A 20606-nucleotide genomic window follows, 5' to 3' on the forward strand; every position below is an offset into this window, starting at 1 on the left:
AGTTAAAGTGTGGTAGCATCAGCTGAGACTCAGAGGTTACAAGTTACAGAAAACTCACTCAAACTAGCATTTAAGTAAAAGGGGAAGTTTACTTCCTGCCTGCCTGCCATTTCACCCTTCACTTCTCCTTGCACAACAGAGTAGACCTCAGAACTCAAGATGGCCACCAATGGTTCCCAAACCTACATGGAGTAAACCAAGAACATCCCTAATTCCAACACCCAAAGATAGAGTTCTGATTAATCCAGCTTGACTCAGGTGTCTGTTCTAGTACAATCACCTCGGTCCAGGGGGTTGGGTCACACTGAACAAATGGCTGCCATGTGCCCACTACTGTGTGTGAGCAGGAAGTTTCTGGGGTCATGGTGAGTCGGACAGTCACTCCACAAGTGTCCATCACAGCAGTGAAAATATGCTGGGGTGGAGGGTATGCAGTGGATGGGCCTGGAGGTAGAGATAGGGACTTACCTGTCTCAGCAAATGTTCTCAAGGTACTCAAAGCTGAGTGGGGAGTCATTTAGTGTGTTAGATACTGCAGCTCAGATGGCCAGTTGTGGCCAAGGCAAATCTTCAAGTGGGAAACGAGAACTGAGTGCAGAGGGACTCAGCCTGGCCCCGAACAGCAGGAGTTCTGCTGCGCAGCAGCAGGCCAGTCTTTGAGGGTTGGAGCCTGGCCTGGGGTCTGCTGAGAAGGCAGGCCAGCTTCTTGGCCTCCAGGGTGGTCATCTGAGGCTGGAAAACGTGTTCTTTCGAAACGTGACTATTTTCCTGCTGTATTTTCTGTACTGACTTCCCTTTGTTCTCCCTCAGTGTTTATGGACATCTTCTGTGAAAATGCCCACAGATGCCAGTGGTGCTGAGAGGAACCAGCAAAGGGCTGGGACACATGCTCTGGGGCCTAGGGTTGGTGGTGGCAGGAACCTGGCCAGGAGGACGGGCGGAGGGAGACAAGGATTACAGCTGGGAGGCCCGTCCTCCCCTGGCCTCTCTCTGAGCTCGTTCTCAAGGGCAGGGGTGCCTGTTTGAACAAAATCTATTGTTCTGAACTCGACTGGGCAAGCCAGCGGAGCTGCCCATTTACTGTCTGCCCCGTGCTCGGGTTGCCAAAGCTGTCCACAGGCCAGTCATGGAAGGAAGTCCTGAGGAAGCTGCCCCTTGGTCCCCTGGATGCTGAGGCAGGGCAGAGGATCCCCACAGGTGCTGGCTCAAAAGAGGGTGCCCTGCCTTGGAACCCAGGGCATGGGAACTCGGGCACCTGAGATAAGTTCTCCCTTGGTCCAGGTCTTCACTGGGTTGCAAGTCTTCCTCCAAGATTACCCTCCCCAGCCTTGACATTTGCTGGGCCCTACTTTAAAAATTCCACACAGTCATCGGAGCCAAGTCAGGAGGAGGCAGGGGAAACCTCGGTTTCTCCCTGGCTTCAGGGGCCTGTTCTGCTCTAAGGAGATGGGTGTTAGAGATCAGAGATACCTCTGTGGTTTCCAGGGGGACATAGAAAGGTAGAAAGGACCAGCAATAGAGTCACGGAGGATTTCACCCTTTGATATTAAATTATTTGTAAGCAAACTGTAACTATTGCATCACTGGAAAGTCATAGCTCTGCCCCGCCCCCTGCCCCTCCCCCGCCCCTTCATTGGCCATTCCTGACCAGATGGAGTTGCCCTGGGTGGCGGAGCAGCCCCCAGGAGCAATATGTCCTAGGCAGAGAACCAGCAATGATATGGGACATTAGGTGTTAATGGCTTTACCAAGCAAAAGAATTGTAATTAAGGATGCATGGGTCCCTCTGGGGGCTGTCAGACCAGGATCCAGAACAAAGGTCAGGACTTTGGGACTTAATACAAGCAGCTGGAGGGAAGCAGGAAGCGTGAGGCAGAGGGGAGTCAGGACAGGGCTGTGGGAGTGCAGCCTCCATGCTCTCAGCAAGTCTATCATCATCAACTACAACTACATGATAACAATAACACCTGCTACGTACTCAGTGCTCCACATGCCCCTGCTGGAAGGTGGGGGTGCAATTATCTCCATTTTACAGATAAGATAAAGAAACTGAGGATTGGAGGTCAAGTAACTTGTCTGGAGCACGCAGAGATCAAATTCAGGCCCAGCTTCATCCAGCACCAAAGTCAGGACTCACAGCCACCCCTCTACAGTGCCCTCTTCTGACAACTCCCCGACTGGGCTCACCTGACATCCAGGGCCACAGGCAGTGCTGCCCTAGCTTAGGCCTTGAGGTTACAAGTGGTGGGAGTCCTGGAGCACTGAGAGGTCATCCAGACTCCCTGGAAACCACACTGCAGACACAACCTCTCCGCTCTGGTGTGGAGGAGGAACATCTGGCCTTGGTGACATGTGGAAGCCATTTCAGGGGAGGTGGTAGACCAGAAAGTAGGAGGCAGGAGGGACACACACGTCACCTCGTAGCCCATGTGTGCACTCCCGTGCACCTCACTCAAACCTCCCACCTTGTGGAAACCCCACTCCTGATCTTCCAGCCTTGGCTTTGTGCAGTGACATCATTGTCACTAATAAGCTCTTCCTTATCTATACCAAACATGCCTGAAGGAGGGGGCACCTGCACCACTCTCCCAGCCCTGTCAATTTGCACACACCCACCATGTCCCAGAGTGATCCTGAAGGTCAGGTGATATGTAGGAAGCAGCCCATGAAAAACTGTGTCCTTTTTAGGAGCTGATCATATTGCACCCAAAACAGAGGAAGGGGAGAGGGGATAAGATGAGATGACAAATGAGATGCTCAGATGCCCCAAACCAAGCAGAGTTCCTCATGGTAGCAATCAATACTAATTTGGAGATCTGGGAGCAGCTGAAAGAGGGCTGAGGGCCTGAGAGATTGAGTCATCCAGTCTTGGTTCAAACCTGCTCCCCTGAACCGGGCTTTGAATCTGTCCTGGAAACAATCTTAGCACAAACTGCCCATTTGGGGTTCTGTTCCATCTGGTTGGAGCCCAAGGAAATGAAGGGTAATTGAGTTGTGAGGCTGCCCGCACTGCTGTCGCTGGTTTGCTGGAAAGAACCTGGGTGCCTGGAGCCTGCAGGACTCACTCCTGACAGCAGAGCCCTGTCCAAGAGTTGACTAGAATCCTGAGAGAAGGGGAGAACTTGTGGATTCAGAAAGAGAAAACAAGAAGTGAGGGAATTCATGATGACACCCAGCTTTGCCTAGAATGCCTGTCCCTTTATTCCCACCAGCCCAAACCTTATCCATCCTTCAAACCCCAGCAGAAATATCACCTCTTTTGCGAAGCCTATACTGACCTCCAAATGAAGTTTTCTCTCTCTCATAGTTTATCCACCCTGATCTCATGAACCTTATCACTTTCCTCCTTGCACTGGGCCAACATGCTTAGAGCCAGGTCTTGCTCATTGTCCCATGGCAAGAGCTCCATAACTCCTTTTGGATAAATGGAGACTGATGGAGAGGAGGGTTCACTATGGAGCTGGACAGGATCACAGGACACAAGAGGGGTTCAGGAATCACCAATTGAAATGAGACTCAGAAAATCTGTTGCTTGCTATCTGAAATCCAGATCACATTTGGGGAACAAATAGAAAGGAGGCCTGGTTCTCTAGAGTCCTTGGGAACTCAGAATGTAATGCTTTCACAGGAGGGGGAAGTGCTGGCTGGCTACTGGGAGAATAAGCTTTAAGGGCAAAAAAAAAGTCCCCCACCTTCCATGTGGTTTTGGTAGCAGCAGCAGCAGAAATAAAATCGTTTATTTGTTTCACAATATTTTTAACTTCAGATATTCTATTTTCATCTTTGTACATGTAGTTGTTACAATTTTATTGACCATATTCCTTACCCTATACCCCACATCCCCATGACTACTTCATAACAACCAATTTGTACTTCTTAATCGCTTCCCCTTTTCACCTACCCTTAATCCCCCTTCCATCTGGAACCATAAGAATGTTCTTTGTATCTATGAATTTATTTCTGTTTCTTTCTTTTTTTTTTTTTTGCTCTTTAGAGTCCACTTATAAGTGAAATCATATGACATTTGTCTTTCTCTGACTTACTACATTCAGCACAATACCCTCTGGGTCCATCCATGTTGTTGCAGATGGCAAGACTTCATTCTTTTTTACAGCTGAGTAATATTCCATTGTATGTATGCACCACCTCTTCTTTATCCATCCATCCCTTCAGGGACACCCAGGCTGCCTTGGTTTAGGTAAACAACGCTGCAATGAACATATGGATGCACGTGTCCACTCAAAACAACATTTTTTGAGTTTCTTTGGATAAATACCCAGAAGTGGGGTTACTAGGTCCTTCTTTGTTTCTTGTTATAGTCTTTGTTTTAAAGTCTATTTTGTCTGGCACAAGTAGTGCTACCCCAGCTTTTTGTTTGTATGTTTCCATTTTCATGAAATATCTTTTTTCATCCCTTTACTTTCAATCTGTGTGTGTCTTTGAATCTGAAGTGAGTCTCTTGTAGGCAGCATAGGTAAGGGTCTTGTTTTCTTATCCATTCATCTTCCTTATCTTTTGACTGGAGCATTTAATCCATTTACATTGAAAGTAATTGTTGATAGGTACGTAGTTTTTGCCATTTTATTATTCATATATATATTTTTTTCGTCTTCAAGAAGTCCCTCTAAGATTCCTTATAATACTGGTTTGGTGGTGATGAACTCCTGCAGCTTTTCTTGCCTGGGAAGCTCTTTATCTGTCCTCTGGTTTTAAATGATGTAGCTTTGCTGGGTAGGCTAATCTTGGTTGTACAAGGCGTGATAAAAAAAAATACAGTGAATGTTTAAATTTTTAAAAAAATATATTACAGTAAAAGACACATTGCCATTAACCCCCCTTAAAATACTCCCCCTCTCTTCGAACACACTTATCCCATCATTCTTGCTACTTTCTTAATGAGTTCTGGAAGTCCTCTTTCATGAGTGTCTTTAGTAGCACTGCCGTGGCTGCCTTGATGTCCTGAATCAATTCAAAACATTTACCTTTCATGGTCATTTTGACTTTGGGGAAGAGCCAGAAGTCGCACAGAGCCAGATCGGTGAATAAGGTGGATGAGGACACACCGTAATATTTTTATTTGACAGAAATTGCCGTACCAGAAGTGATGTGTGACATGTATGTATGTATGTATGTATGTATGTATGTATGTATGATGCCAGGTGGGTACTAGACTAGTCAGGGGGATTACTTCTTGAATTATACAAATGTCTAACCACTATGCTGTACACCTGAAATTAACACAAAATAATATTGAATGTTAGCTGTAATTGAAAAAATTAAAAGGTGGGGGGGAAGGTGAAGGGGAATAAGAGGTCCAAATTTCCAGGAATAAAACAAATAAGTCATGGGGATATAATGTACAGCATAGGGAATATAGTTAATAATATTGTGATAGTGTGGTACGGTGTCAGAGGGTTGCTGGACTTATGGTGATCACTTCTTTAGGTATATAAATGTTGAACAGCTATGGTGTACACCTAAAACTGATAAAATGTTGTATGTTAGCGATATTTTTTAATAAAAAAATCTTAAATAAATAAATAAATAGTGCTGGCCTTTGTTCTGGCTCTCAGTTACTATCACCTTTATCCTTTTAAGGCTTGCTTTGAAGCTCTATTAGAATGGGTCCAAGGCAGCCTTTGGTCTTAGAGTATAGTAACATCTTTCTGAGGACTCTATCCAGTGCACCGTGTACTACAAGCTCTCCCTACTCTTGCTGGTGGGAATCTGAACTATTCCTAGCCCTGTAGGAGCTCCAGGAATTGTTCAGTCTTCTGCTTTCTGGCAGTTCTTTCCATAACCTTTTGGTGTTTCACCACAGTTATGCCTAGATCAGTGTTCAGCCAGTTTCAAGGACCCTTCTACAGAGTTCCAGAACTCTTTATGTGCAGCTTCCTCTTCTCCAGTATTCTTCCTCTCAAATTCTAGTCTCCTCAGCCTCAATATGTGTCTTCTCAACCCATTTCCCAGGCTCTGTTTGGCCTGGAAACTTTCTCCAGGCAGTAAACTGATGCAACAGTGGGGTTGTTTCCATTACTGCAGGGACCGCCATCCTGTGCTACCTGCTATCCACTGGCTGAAAGTACTTGTTTCATATATGCGTATGTTGTCCAGTTTTCAGTTGTTTTCAGCAGGTGGGCAATTACTATAGCAGCTCATCTTTCATGGACAGAAGGGGAAGCTTCCTGTTTGATAACTATTTATGGGGGAGATCTATGGGATTTCCAGGTGTGCCAGTCCCTGCTCTAGGTGCTGGGGATAAAGCACTGAACTAAACGGACAAAATCTCTGCTCTGATGGAGCTAATATTCCAGTGTGTGGAGGGTATACAATAAATAATATAACAAACATAAATAATTATGTGTTACGTGAGAAATTGAACATGCTATGGGAAAAATAGAGCCGGGAGATAGAGAAGATGGGGGAAGAATGAGAGCTGGGAAATGAGCAGTATTTTAAATAGGGTACTCAGGGAATGCCTCACTGAGAAGGTAAACTGAGCAAAGTCCTGGAGGAAGTGAAGGATGGAGCAGCAGATGCAAGGCCCTGAGGTAGGAGCAGGCCTGACTTGCTCAGGAAACAGCAATGCGACGAGTGTGGCTAGGAGCTGCATGTTAGAGAGAGAGAGGGGCAGGGAGATAAAGGGGCAGGGGCCAGGCTGTGAAGAACCTTGTAGGCCACAGGATAGCAGTTACTGTGATCATTGAGATAAGAGAAGATAAGGGTTTGCACCTGGGTGGTGGCCACAGAGGTAGTGAGAAGCGAATTCAGAAGATTCTGGCTGTTTCATTGAAGGACTAAGAAACAGAGGATTAAGGGTGACTCCTATGGTTTTTGTCCCCAGCAGCTGATGGATGGGATTGTCCTTCATCGCTAGAGGGAAGGTGGCAAGCAAGCCAACAGATCTGTGGACTGGGGGGGGGGGGGGGGGATCAGTTTGATTGTGAGCATGTTAGTTTGGAGATGTCTACTAGATGTCCAAATGGAAATACCTAGTAGGCAGTTGGACACGAGTTAGGAATTCAGTGGAGAGATCCAAGACAGTATGAAAGGAATGAAACTGGGGAAGGGACTCACTGATAAGGTCTTGCCTAGTGATGCCCAAAGGTCACCAGAGGGCACCTTGATGACACTACTCTACAGAATCCCCTCTGCCTCCACAGAAGGGGACAGGAGCTAGCAAACCAGGAAGGGCCCTTCAGAGGCCAGCTGGTCCCTTCTCTTATTCCAAGAATCAGATTGGATCATTGCACTGTAAGACCTCCAAGAAAAAGCTGCCACAGTAACCTGCCCACCAGGGCCTATCATCTGTTACTTCACAGGCTCTTTGGTTCTCATTCATGACTCTGGACAATGATATTTGCTCCCCTGGCTCTGGGATGACCCACCTCTGTACCCCGCAGTTGACACTGAGTCTCCCCTAACATTGCCTTGCCCCTCTGACCAGGACATTTGTTGACTATGCTTCCCCAACAGTCCCTGGTGCAGCTTTGTTTTCTGATGCCCCTCACACTGCCTCACAGTGGTGTATGACTCAGGGGGATATTTCTCCCGTTCCCTATAAAGATAAAGTCCAATAGCCCTAGAATCTGAAAGTCCTTCCAGATATCTAGCTTCCATCTTCACTGCTTTTATCTTATGTCCTGTTTTCTAATGCTCTCCACCTGGAACAGATGGGGTCTCTGATCACCCTTTCATTTCTTCCTCTCTACCCTGTTTCTGCCCCTTATCAGTGCTCTCCTCTTCTTTGCCCTTCTGTTTCTCCCATACTTTCTTCACTCCCTCCCCGAGTGCCCTCTCCCCTGCTCTCCCCTCATCCAATCATTCGCCTCACAGTTAGTTTAGGGGAGTGTGCGTGAAACTCTTGCTGACTCTGGTGAAGTTCCTTTTCTGTCTTCAACCTGGGGAGGCCAGAAATTAACTCGATGTCCCCAGAATCTCCTACGTGCTCCCCTCTCAGACACCTCTAGGCCCTCCCTACATTGTCATGCTGCTGCACCCTGCTATCCTCATGCCATCCTGACCTCACCAAGGAGACCAGTCCCTCAGGAGACAAGCACCTTCTCCTCCACAATGACTGCCCTCCTGTTCCCTCGCCTCACACATTTCATACATGCACACGCACAGACACAGGCGCACACATGCACACACGTGCACGCTGCTCCTTAAGTGATGGTGAGGGCAGTCGCCAAGCGATCCATAGTTGCCTTTTCTTCAGCTGCTACGGTAAAATATGGACAGCAGGAACCACAGGAGAAATGAGGCATGAAAATTAATCTGCTTTACAGTCTTCATGAATATTTAAAAGCTGATGAATATGTAACTACATTTCTTTTCTCCTCCATTAGTGTCTGCTTTTGAGTTACTCTACAGCTCTCTTTGGTTCCTTTGGGGGCTGGTTGGCTAGACTGATTTTTAAATTGGTTTTACAGGTGCCTATAGCTCTTGGGTTCCCTCCACCTCCAATCCTGAGAATAGGACTTGTCCATTTAAAATTCCCCAGGAAGGCCTGGCAAAGAGAGAAGCAAATAGAAGAAACCGCCTTCTACCCTCACACTTCAGGAGCCCGGAGAGAAGAGCTGAGAGAAGACACATCGCAATGGGACTCACAGAGTAGATAGACCTTTTTAAGGATAAACCACCTCCTTCTGTGAGCCTCACTTTCTCCTTAAAGACAATAGCAAGCCCTCACTCCCCAGTCATTATGGGTCTTTCAGGTCCTAGTCCAGGGTGGCCTTGAGAAACCAAGAAATTAGGCAGAAAAATGTTACTTTCTTCCTACTGAGAAGAATCCAGTATTGAGCTAACTGTATGGTCCTTTACAGCCATCTCTTGGCCCCTTGAACCAATCACTCCATCTAGAGCCACCCTCTGGATCATTTGGGTCACTTCCCTACCACTCCTACCACCCCCTCTTCCCTACCACTCCTACCACCCCCCCTTTGGCTACTCTGGGAACCTGTTTCCCAACCTCTCCAACCATCTGAACTGGGCTAGGGGAGGGAAGGCTGCTCCCCCACCTACCCGCAGCCATCAATCACCCCAGAGCAGAGCAGAAGGAGCCGCAGGGCATCATGCCTGAGCAGCAACATTTTTCCTGGAGCCTAGGCAGTATTCAGCACTGAACTGGCATCCTATAGCGGGAAGGCTGGGTCCTGGTTGGGCAGAAAGGCACCATGGGCTGGGCCAATGAGCTGTGGAGTCATCCATGCTGCCAAGTTCCAGAACGCAGCCCAACCTGGCCTCAGGGCTGGCGTCAGAATGTGTGGAAGGTCCTAAAGCCCCACAGCCATCCAGAGAATTCCGGGTTCCACAGCCAGCACCTGGAATTCCAAGTCAGAACAGGATAGTGCTAAATCCCAAGGTGTTCACCCCCATGCCTGTTGTCAGTCTCTCCAACTAGTCCTCATTCTACACAAAACCTTGCAAAGCATTTCACACTCTGTTTGGATTTTATTTCTTCCCTTCTAATGATCCTCAGGGGCTCCTTAATTTCTAGCTTATAAAATTCACATCTGACCTACTACCTTAACCATCAGCTATACCAGCCCCTTCTCACCCTAAGTCCCCCACCCCTAGGCCCATCCAAGCTAATATGCTCACCACCCAATCCTTTTACCCCTTTGCCTCAGGCCCTCCATTTTGCCTCTGGTGTCACCTGTCCTTTTGTTCCCTCAAGATTCTGCTTAGAACTGTCTCCTTTGGGAAGCCTTCCCTGGTTTACCCCATCTCTACTAAATGATTCTGTCGTCATTTCTGGGCTCTCATTTTTTCAGTGCATAATCTGCCAGGTGTTCATTAGCATTACCTTCATGTGTGTGATGCATGGAAAGGGCTGCTTTTCATGCAGCGTCTTTTAAACCAGATAAGTGCACACAGATGGGAATGAGTGTCACAGCCTCCTAGACCGCAGCAGCACCATGTCTGTGTGGAAACACTCAGATGCTCAGCTCACTTGCCTTCAGATCAGCCTCACTCCATCTCTGGTGAATGACCTGTCCTGCTGCAGGAGCGTCGGGGACCAGGGACTCTATCCCCTTTCAGCCCCTCCTTTCATCTCCCATGCTGGGACCACACACAGGGTCTCTGGAGTGCCACAGGGCTAAGGACTTGGCTGTAACAGAGGGGTTGCCCAACTGGGAGACAGAGAAGTCCTAAGCAGCCTGTCAGGAAACCAGTCTCTGGTCCTGGCTCTGCCATCTTGACCGAGCTGCTTATGCATCCCAGGTTCTTCAACATCCAAATGGGGATAAAGATCTGTCTCTACATCAAAAGATCATGGTGAAAAGGCCCTGAAAACTATTAGGTATCTCTGCTGCTACAATAATTAACAGTAAATTTTTATAATAATTATTGCCATAAGTGTGTGACAATCTCCCAGTTCCCTCCATTTTGAGGGGTCCTCTAGCCGAGCCCCTTCTTGCTGTTGTTCCCCTGGCCAAGGGGGGGCACAGGGATGCCCAGCTGGATGACTGCCCCTTGGGATCAGCAGCTCATTATCCATGCTGGGTTTGCCAAGCAGCAGCATCACCTTAAGCTCCCTGGCGTCTCTGTTTGGCTCCCCAGCTATCTCAGCAGCAGGAACAAGAGTGTGCCTTGTCAGACATGCCCTGCATCTCCATAAAACAAGCTCTAAGCATAATTACCCACTGGAGAAGTGTGTAGGCCCCACGCTTATCATAGAGCTGCTGTCCCCTCTGGATTGTCACTGCTACACCGCAGAAGGCTGAGCTGCCCTAGACCAAAGAAACAGAAGCAATTCTCTAGCTAAGCAGGGTTGGGGAGAGCCAGGTCTTAGAGGGGAGCCCCCAGGCCCTGGCCGTGAGTAGGTGAGAGGCCTCCAGAGGAAGCCTGGAGGGAAGGAATTCCACAGGCTCAAGCAAATGCTGAATCTGGCTTCTTTCCTCCCTTTCATCACCCTACAAGTTAGCCCCCAACTGCCCATCTTCAGGCTCCCTGAGATGTACCCACACTAGGATCCCCAACCCCTGCCTGTGGCTTCTCTGCCCAGGCCTGGGTGGCCCCTAGTTGGCCTTGTCCTACTCCACTGCCACACTGCCCCCAGGGGTTGAGGTGTCATCTATGACTCAGGTGTGCTACCAGCAGCAACCCAGGCACGTGGCAATACATGGAGGGGCAGACAGCCTGTTAGGTGGGACCCACTCCCCAGAACCAGGTGCAGGGCAGAGCGAGAGAGTTGCCGCTTCCTACCTCCTTCCCTTTCCAACCACATGCCTTCCCCAGGGAAACTACTCCCAAATAACCCTTTGGGAAAATGTGTTCCTGTCCCCCTCACCCCCTACACACACACATAAACACACATCTCCCCAGACTGTCCCGTAATTGACTTTACACCACGAACATCATTTCGCCTATCTTCTGGGGACTCTATCCACAAGGAAAATGACCCAATCTTCTGGGTCCAGCAGAAGATTACATGCCTTCTTCATGTACCTGTCTCTAGACAGTGTCTATTTCTAGAAAGAGGTGGGGAAACTGAGCCCTGGGCTGGGCACTGTACTCCCCCAACTCAGGGGGAGGAGGGCATAGGTCAGAGGGTGAGAGAGAAGTAGAGGACGTTTGGGGTCCTTGGGCTGCAGTCCCTCCCGCTGAGCTGTCAGAGGCAGCAGGGGCACCTGGGATGATCACTGTTTGTCCTAGGAGTTTCACTCTGCGGGAGCAGAGGCTCTGAAGAAGGCTGATTCTGCTTTTCCTCTTGCTGTGTAGAATAACCTTCATGGGAGAACCAAGTCAACCCCCATTGTCCTGCCCCATGCACCTCCTCAATTCCTACTTTCTGCCAGGCTGAGCCCAGGGCAGAGCCTGCAGGGTCATGTTGTCCTCTGTTGATCCCAGTGTGGGTTCTTCCAAGCAGTCCAAGCCTGTGCTGGAACTCCAGTTCCCTGCCCCCAGGGATACCCTGCCTGGTGCCATGTCAGGGCTTCTAGGGAATTATGCTCCAAACCTAACCCCAGACTGACACTCAAGCCAGATCCTTCTATCCAGGATTCTAGGACATCCACACCAAGAGCTGTGTCCCTCCCTTTGAATCCTGACTCCTGACTCTTATTCCAGCCCCTTCCCCACTACAGTTCAGCTCCTACAGGAGTGACAGCTCCATGGGTAGGATGCATTGAGACAAAGGGGACTGTGATTAGCCAGCTGTCAATATCTCTTAAAGGCCTATTTTCTCAAAAGCTGGCAGGTCCCTCCAGTTCCCCTGTCCTCCCTGAGCCAAGCAGAGATCCCCAGGGCAGCTCTAGCCTCCCTCTTTCTCTCTCCTACCCTCTCTGCTCCAGCTATATCAGCCAGATGGATTATGTCTTATTTCTCTTGGATTTGGCTGCAGGCACCAAACAGCATTTAAGGCCATTGATTGTTCAAAAGGCCAAGTGTATAATGTACCAGAAAATTAGTTTGGCGTGCCCAGCAGGAGAGCAGCTCAGCTCTGGCCTCAGATTTACTCTGCTGTGGAGGGCTTGGGGCAGGGGGTAGGGATGAGGGCCAGTGTCCCTTTCAGTGTTGCCAGGAAGTTCTGGGAGGCCATCCTCTCCTCATAGCCACGCTGGGGCCTTCTTACCAGCTAGTTTACCCAGGTAAGCTGCATCACAGCAGTACCCTTTCTTCATTTCAGCCCTTCCCACTCATTTTCCCCAACACACACACACAGTACACTCACATTGCACACAGTATTTCTTTTAAATGCCTGCATATATGCATGCAGATGAGACTGCCCCATACTCACTGACAGGGGCATGTCACACCCACTCACCTATGTACATGTGAGACTGTCGGGGAGTCTAGATAAAAGGTTTTTCCTTTGCCCGAACAATCTGGTGCTGAGAAGAGTGTCTGACACAAAATTGGTGACATTTATTGGATCAGTCAAAATTGCTTTGGCTAAATGGTCGCAGAACCATGGACAGCTCCTGTCCCTCTGTTCTCTCTCTGCAATCAGTGAATTCACCTGACGAAAAACAGCTCCAGCTCACAGCCAAACAGAGTCACTAATAAGTTGGTAATCATAATAATGGCTTTCATTTTTGAGCACCTATTCTGCACCAGTCATAAGCCACTTATTTTTATGAATTATCTCTTTTGTCCTCACAACCTCTCAAGATGCAGTATAGTTATTATTATTCCCAATCTACAGATGACAAAACTGGAGCTCATGAAGCTCCAAGTTTTCACTGAGCTTGTCTAAAATAACAGGGGCAAGGGCACCTAACCCCAGGGGCTCCTATTGAATTGTACATACTTCATATGACAATAACTTCACCAGATGGGTTCTCCCTGAAAGCAGAGAAGAAAAGATTGACATGTACCAACCCACAGCAGCAATTCCTCAGTGGCAGCCCACCACACGTTTCCCATCTCTACTGCAACCATCCCCAGCTGAACTGATGGAGACAGGAATGTGTTCTGATTGGTTCATCAAAAAGTGAGTGAGTATTCCTGAAACCTGAAAATCAAGGTCTAACAGAGCCAAAGCCATGGAAATCTTGCAAAGGGGACACTAGAGAGGCTCAAAGGAGTGTGTGGAATTGAGATAATGTCAACAGAGAATGGGACGTTACACAGACTCACCAGGTTTAAAGGAAGGACTATAATCGGAACATTGCCAGGAGCAACTGTCCTGCTCCTGCCTCTTCCCGCCCTGGGGCCAGTGAAAATATCGAAAAAAGTAAAAGATTCAGTTGTTGAAAGAAATGATTAACTGTGAGAATGATGGCTGAAAAGTTCAGCTAAGGCAAAGAAACAGAGTCCTGTAAGAAAACAGGAAATTGTTTTGTAAAAGGTTGAGACACTCTTTTGTCTTCCAGATAAAGTCAGAATAGGCAACACCTTCGGCAGGAATGTGTTAATTGATAAACCATTGATGACCCAGCTGACAGCAGATTAGAGAGCCAACATACCTTCCAGGGGAACTACAACTCCCCAGACTTAAAAAGTGGCTCAAAATCATGAGGAAAGATCAAGAGCTCACCTGGTTTTGAGCATCAGTGCTCACCTGCCCCATTCCTTCTCCCCCATCAAATAACACACCAAACCTCATTTCATATGTCAAGATTCTGAAACATTTGAGCTATCTTCTGTACAGCACAGCAGGTGGGGCCTGTGGAATAATGAGTGACATTTCACTGAGAAATGTAGTAAAAGATTTTTGACCCAAAGCAGAATCGCCTATTTTATTTTTTATTTTATTTTTTTTAATTAAAGTTTATTGGGGTGACAATTGTTAGTAAAATTACATAGATTTCAGGTGTACAATTCTGTATCACATCATCTATAAATCCCATTGTGTGTTCACCACCCAGAGTCAGTTCTCCTTCCATCACCATATATTTGATCCCCTTTACCCTCATCTACCACCCCCCACCCCCCACCCCCCTTACCCTCTGATAACCACTAAACTATTGTCTGTGTCAGAATCGCCTATTTTAGTGCCTCACCTTATTCTCCAGACTTGAATCCAAATGACTTTGGGCTATTTCTAAAGATACAGTTCACCCTAAAAAGATACATGTTCACCATACGCCTTAGACTTCTAAAGGAAAGTTCCAAAGGTGCTTTGAAAATGTGACATGATTGGACTACCTATCAGCCTTTCCTAGTGGACTGCATTGAAGGGAACAACCTGCACTTGTATATAAAAGACTTGATGTGTGAGGAAAAAAACTTGGTCTAGTTTTTCCCTTGTCATATCAGCAGGTAGCTACTCGCAGTGAATTGGAGTCCTTTCTTATGTTAATTGATCGTTACCGTTAGCCCTAAATGGGTGAGAAGACAAGGATGGTTTGGCGAAGTGGGTGTTGACTTCTACTTGGAGTCAGGAGACCTAGGTTGATTCTGGCTCTTCCTTTGACTACCTGTGTGACCAAGGACCTGAACCACTTTGAGCCTCAGTTGTTTTCATTTACAAAACTGTACCAGTAAGTCCCACTTCTTGGGATTGTGACACTGGCTAAATGAGAGTGCAATTAATACATGATAGTGTGCAATTAATACACGTTAGTTTAATACATATGAGTTAATTCTTTTGTGGGAAGGGATGAGGCAACCACAGGTCCTGGACAAAGGCCTGGGAGTTGTCCCGAGGCCTAGAGAGAACAAGGGTGAAGATGGACATTGAGGAGATAAAGAAAAAAGGCACAAATGTAGGGTGGGGTGTGGGGGCAGATGGGCATGAACCTAAGAGACAAACTAACGCTCCATAAATACTTTGTCTGGGGTTGGGTCTTACCACAGGGATCAGGAAGGTGGAAAGGTTTCACCACCTGTCAAAATTAATCTGGGACCTGAACTCAGCTGGAAAAAGAAAGCAAAGTGTTCGCAGAAAGAAAGATATTCTTCATTATCCTAGTAAAGAGTTCGAATTGGCTTACGTTACAGCAAACAGAGGCAGTTAGATAAGAGGAAGAACTTTCAGATGCATTAAATCCTTAAACAGACTGCTGAAAGAGGCGCTAGAAGTCTGACAGCAATTATCCAGAGACAGGGGACTGAATGAGATGACGAGTGACGTACCAGTTCTTCCATCTCTGAAACTCAATAAATCTAGGTCTCTCTTAAGAGCAATTCTCCAGCGTTGGGAGGGACCTCTGCAAAGTCCCAGGAAAACCAGTATGGAAATTTAGTGGTGAGCAGCTATGCTAATTAGTGTGAAGAATAACAGTGGCTTCTTAATGGAGCCCTTAATGAAGACTCATTTCGGGTTTTATTAACGTAGAGGAAAAGCAAACACTCTCTCCCCAGCGTTCAGAGAACAGACAGAATAAAGAACAGCCCCAAACATGATTCTGACCCTATCTCCTGGATCCTGTTTGGGATTCCATCATAGGTTCTGGAAAGTGGGGTAGGAAAGGCAGGCTCGGAGCCCTGAAATCTTTCTTTATGCTTTGGACAATCTATTTGGACATCTAGATCCCACATTCTTGGCAGAGATTTCCAGCTGGGATCAGCCCTGCAATTTATGAACAAGCTGCAAATAAGAACACAAAGGAGGCCCATACCCAATGCGGTGGTGGTGGTTTTAACAAGCAGACACATTCCATTAAATACTTAATTAGAATACAATCCCACCAAAGCTCTCCCACCATAAGAGACTACAACACACAGCTCTCTAGGATTTATCCAATGTTGTTCACTTATTACCACATATATGTGTATAGTCATTGTTGGCTTTAAATGCAGCAAAAGGGATTCAGGTTAGACCTAGAAATTCAAAACTTTAAAACTTACAGAAGGCCTTGGAGATCATCTAATCAAAGCCCCCGTTTTACGAGGAAACTGAGGCCCAAACAAATTAGAAACTTATTTAAAAATCAAATGGCCAGTTGTGGCTGAGCCAAAATCCAGGACCTCCATGTCACCGGCCTTTGCCCTGGGGCCGTCCTTGCTCAGGGCTGAGTAACCTGGCTGACTGGCCATCCTTGGGCCTGGGCTGGCAGGAGCAAGATGGTATCTGGGGGCTGGGGGCTGGGGCATGTCTGGGCTGGGATCTTGAGTTGTCTCTAAAGCCCAAATACTAGCCTAGGATGCAGCTCATTTAGATGTTCAAAAGCTCTTTGTTGATGAAATAGGAGATCCCTACTTTGTAGGTCATTGACACCCTAAACTCAAATGGGAAACCTCAACAGAGGGATAAAAATCATCCCCAAATAGCTCCACTGTTATGCCAGCCCTACCTGCAACCCCTTTGCCAATAGCTAATACACAACTACTGAATTCATAAGATGAATGGCCTGAGAGTCTACGAAGTAAGGGGAGGGAGTACTTTTTTCCCATTAGCCTGAACTCTCCAGGATGGGGACTGTCTCTGCTGAGTGCTCCTAGAGACCAAGACAGAGAGGAGGCAGTCCCTGCCTGGAAGGACCCAGCCTGATGGGGAACAGCCCACCACAGCCCATCACATGCACGCAAGGATAACAGTGCAGTTGCTGAGTGCTGTGTGCCCCACATCATACGAGGTGCTTAACCCAAGTTACTTCTCATTTAATTCTCAGAACATCACTATAGAGTAGGTATTATTTTGTCTATTTTGCCAGAAGAGAAGAATGAGACACAAATGGAATAAGACACAAATGGCTTAAGTCAATTAATTGCCCAAGGTCACACAACAAGAAATTGGTGGAGCCAGGAGATGAAACCCAGCACTACTTCCAGTCACACACAGCACCACTAGCAAACTGAACACCTCACTGCCTGACGGACAAGAGGACACTGAGCATTTTGACATTCATTGCAGGGAGAAAATTGTGGAAGGTCTCCCAGACAACGTTCCCTGGGACTTTTGCGAAAAGTGAGGGGTCGCTGGGAGAACCTCATTAATAGGTGGCAGACCTATCAGAAAAGAAGCTGACATTTACTGAGCAACTGCTATGTGTGTTGGGCTCTATGCCATGTGCCTCACTATACAATCTCATCAAATTCTCACAACAATTTTCTGAGATCAGCATTTGGAGCCTAAATAGATTCAGGTTCAGAGAGGACAAGTGACTTTCCCAGGGTCACACAGCTAGCAAATGATAGATTTGGGATCTGAGCCTAGACCTGTATGGTTCCAGTAGGAGAGGACAAAACCAATGACTTGACCAGAGGGCACAATAGGTGCTGGGGAGTAGCTACAAAACAGAGGCTATCTATGAGGACATCTTTCCTAGATAAGAGAAGCTTATTTTAAGCATCTTGGTTCTGAAAAGCCTGGAGAAGGGGTCAGGTATGCCTTGACCCATAGACATTTTTCTGTGCTGGATCCGTCCCTCCTCCCCCAGGAGGATCCATGAAGACGGCAAAGGAACACATTGATAAGATGCCATTAATATGCAAGGGGATAAGGGGGATCAAATATATGGTGATGGAAGGAGAACTGACTCTGGGTGGTGAACACACAATGGCATTTATAGATGATGTAATACAGAATTGTACACCCGAAATCTATGTAATTTTACTAGCAATGGTCACCTCAATAAATTAAAAAAATAAATAAATAAATATGCAAGGGGACTGCACAGCTTTTAAGCACCACCATGGCCACTTTAATCTGTTTTTCCAGAGAGGTTTACGCCCCATTGCTCACACCGACCCCAGCACAGCACTGCTTGCCAGAGACTACTATCAGCTGCTCGTGAGCCTCACAGGTCAGCTGCAGTCAACAACAGGGGCTTTCAAGGCAGACAGAACAAAGTTCAAACCTGGTTTTCCCAGCTTGAAATCTGTTTCCTCATCTCTTAAGCAGAATTACCCATGTTTGCTGCCTAATGTTGTCATAGCATTAAACAGCTTGTCACCAGCCTGTCACCAAGGCCACCCTTCATTGTTCCCTTCTCCACACCGAATCACCCCTTCTCCACACCAGCTATTTCACCTTCAACTGGGGAAGAGTTTGTATCACCTGGGGCTCTACTCTGTGTCCAGATCAACCACTCCTTGGCTGAGAGGAGAGAAGCTGGAGAGAGTTTCATCTCTGGGAGGGGCCAGCGGAAGGTGATCTGGGAAGAGTGGTAAGCACGGAGGCAGCCCAACAGCTCCTGGAGGCAGAGGGACCTCAGGGCCTCTGAGACTAAGTAGGTCAACACCAGGAATTGGATCCCCTCTGCATCAGGGGAAACTGGGAAGAGCCTCCAGCTTCACTGGACCTTTGGTGGGGAAACTGAGGCACGTGGGTAAATAGGAAGGCTTCCCTTCTTCAGCGGTCTAAAAGGAATCAGTGACCAAGGATTAAAATCCCATGCTCCATCCACACATGCAAGTTCTCAGTGTGCTTTGAAGGAAAACGATGCCATGGCGATGCCAGCAAGCCAGGCAGCAGCTCTGCCTCCTGAGCCCAGCACTTCGCAAAAGATAAAGCCTATCCTCCTCCTCTGAAGTCACTCTGGCCTCTGCAGGCCCCAGACCCTGAGCTTTCTCACCTCTGAGTTTTTTTTCACAGTGGTCCCTTCTCAGTGACACCTTCTCTCTTCCTCAGCACCTACCTACATCTCCCCAGCTTTTGAGGGTCGTCTCAAGAGCCACCTCCTCTGTGAACCTAGGTACTCTAGTAGGACAGTTCTCACTCCTCCCACTTCCTATGGATCTTTGTGTCTCCCCCATTTCTTCTCTGAGCACACAAAGCCTGTGTGAAAGGAGTTTTTCTCCCCCATTCCCCAGAGCCTTGAACGGCAGGGCTGGGACTAGTTCTCCCTGTGTCCTCAGCACTCAGCCCAGAGCCTGGGCAATCACAGGTGCCTGGGCTGAAGAAGCCCTGTTCTTTCTTTTTTCTCGCCTTCTTCCTGGGTGTTAGAGATTGGGTCTGCAGAAGCTGTAAAGATGGCATAGCTGCCCCAGGTCAAACTTGAGTGATGCCCTTGGCTGGGAAGTGAGAGATTGGCCCAAAGACTGTGTTCCTGTGATAAGAGGAAGATTTCTTTGCCCTCTACCTCTCAATTGTAATGCTCTTAAAGGGACATCGCCTTCTTATTAGCTCCCTCCTTCTTCCTGCCAGTTTTCAGACAACATCTACCTCCTCTGGAGCTCCCTCTCTGGGCAAGCCCACCTGTCCCGACTCCCCTCCCACTCCCACTCCAGCCCTGCAGCAAGGATTATAATTAGGCCTTTCCTCAGGATGACTCCCAGTCCATGCAGTTGGACTGCCCATCCAACAGGGGATAATTTATGGAAATGGGTAAAGGTGTTTTAAATTATTCAATTTAAATGTAAATAGGGGAGATGGTGTCTCTGAATAAACTGTCTTATTTATGTTCATCCATCTCCCCTCCCAGGGAGATATGGAACAGTTTGGAACTGTCTGGAGCACAGAACCCTCCACTTCTCTTTAAGGAACGTGGGACCTGCCCATGCCCTTGGGGGTGGTGACTTGGAGACAAACACCCCTCACAGCTGCTGTCCTCGCTGGAGTTAAGGACATGCCAAGTGCTCAGGAGGTAATGTTTCACCCCACCCCACTCTGGGAGAGCTGTGGCCAGGCCTGGGCATGCATGTAGGCAGAAAGCAACTCCTCCATCTCTGTTGGGAAGTGACAATGGGGCAGGGGGTCTGCCCTTCTCCCCTTCTACCCAAGGAAGGTCTCTTTCTAACTGAGTCCCCAGCAGTGGGGAGCTTTGCCCTGATAAAGTCCTTCAGGCTGTGAGATACTGACTGTGGGCCATCTATTCTAAAAGCATTGCTATCCTAAACAGTGTTCCCTAGACACAGGACTGCTTTGAAAGGAAAGCCCTTCCTTGATACACCTCAGGCACTGTCATATGCACCAATAGATAAGGAAAGAGGTTATTCTTTAGCCCCCTCAGTACCACACAGATGCCAGCACAGCCATCTCTTGGGATTGGGCCACCATTACACATGAGCAACTAGTGATCGATATATCTATTAGGGGGTTCTCAGGGGCAAAGAACAGAACATTCAACAGCTAAAGTGGCTCAGATCATACAGAATTGACTAGCACTGGAAACCTGGAGGTAGGATAGAATTCAGGTATAGATCTGGTGTTATCTGGAAGTCCTGTTTCCTGGTGATTCTTGTTTGTATATTGCCACACTCAGACTAGAGACCGAGATGGCTGGCGCAGTTAAGATCCTTAGATCCATTCATAATAACATGCAGAGAAA

At 47.6% G+C, this 20606-nt stretch overlaps 1 long non-coding RNA gene across 9 annotated transcripts in view; it reads right to left on the bottom strand.

Moving 5' to 3' along the window:
- Positions 1–20606, bottom strand: part of LOC109437220 (uncharacterized) — a 234836-nt gene that overhangs the window by 29240 nt on the left and 184990 nt on the right. For 5 of the 9 annotated variants that reach the window (XR_012497367.1, XR_012497366.1, XR_012497364.1 and 2 more), the window contains one exon: positions 3722–4741. The exons of the other annotated variants lie outside the window; for them this stretch is intronic. This is a non-coding gene — a long non-coding RNA (uncharacterized LOC109437220). Of the gene's footprint in view, positions 1–3721; positions 4742–20606 lie in introns of those variants that run through there. 9 annotated transcript variants of the gene reach the window in all.

This window comes from Rhinolophus sinicus, linkage group LG06 (assembly GCF_036562045.2).
Source record: "Rhinolophus sinicus isolate RSC01 linkage group LG06, ASM3656204v1, whole genome shotgun sequence".
NCBI classification, from domain to species: domain Eukaryota; kingdom Metazoa; phylum Chordata; class Mammalia; order Chiroptera; family Rhinolophidae; genus Rhinolophus; species Rhinolophus sinicus.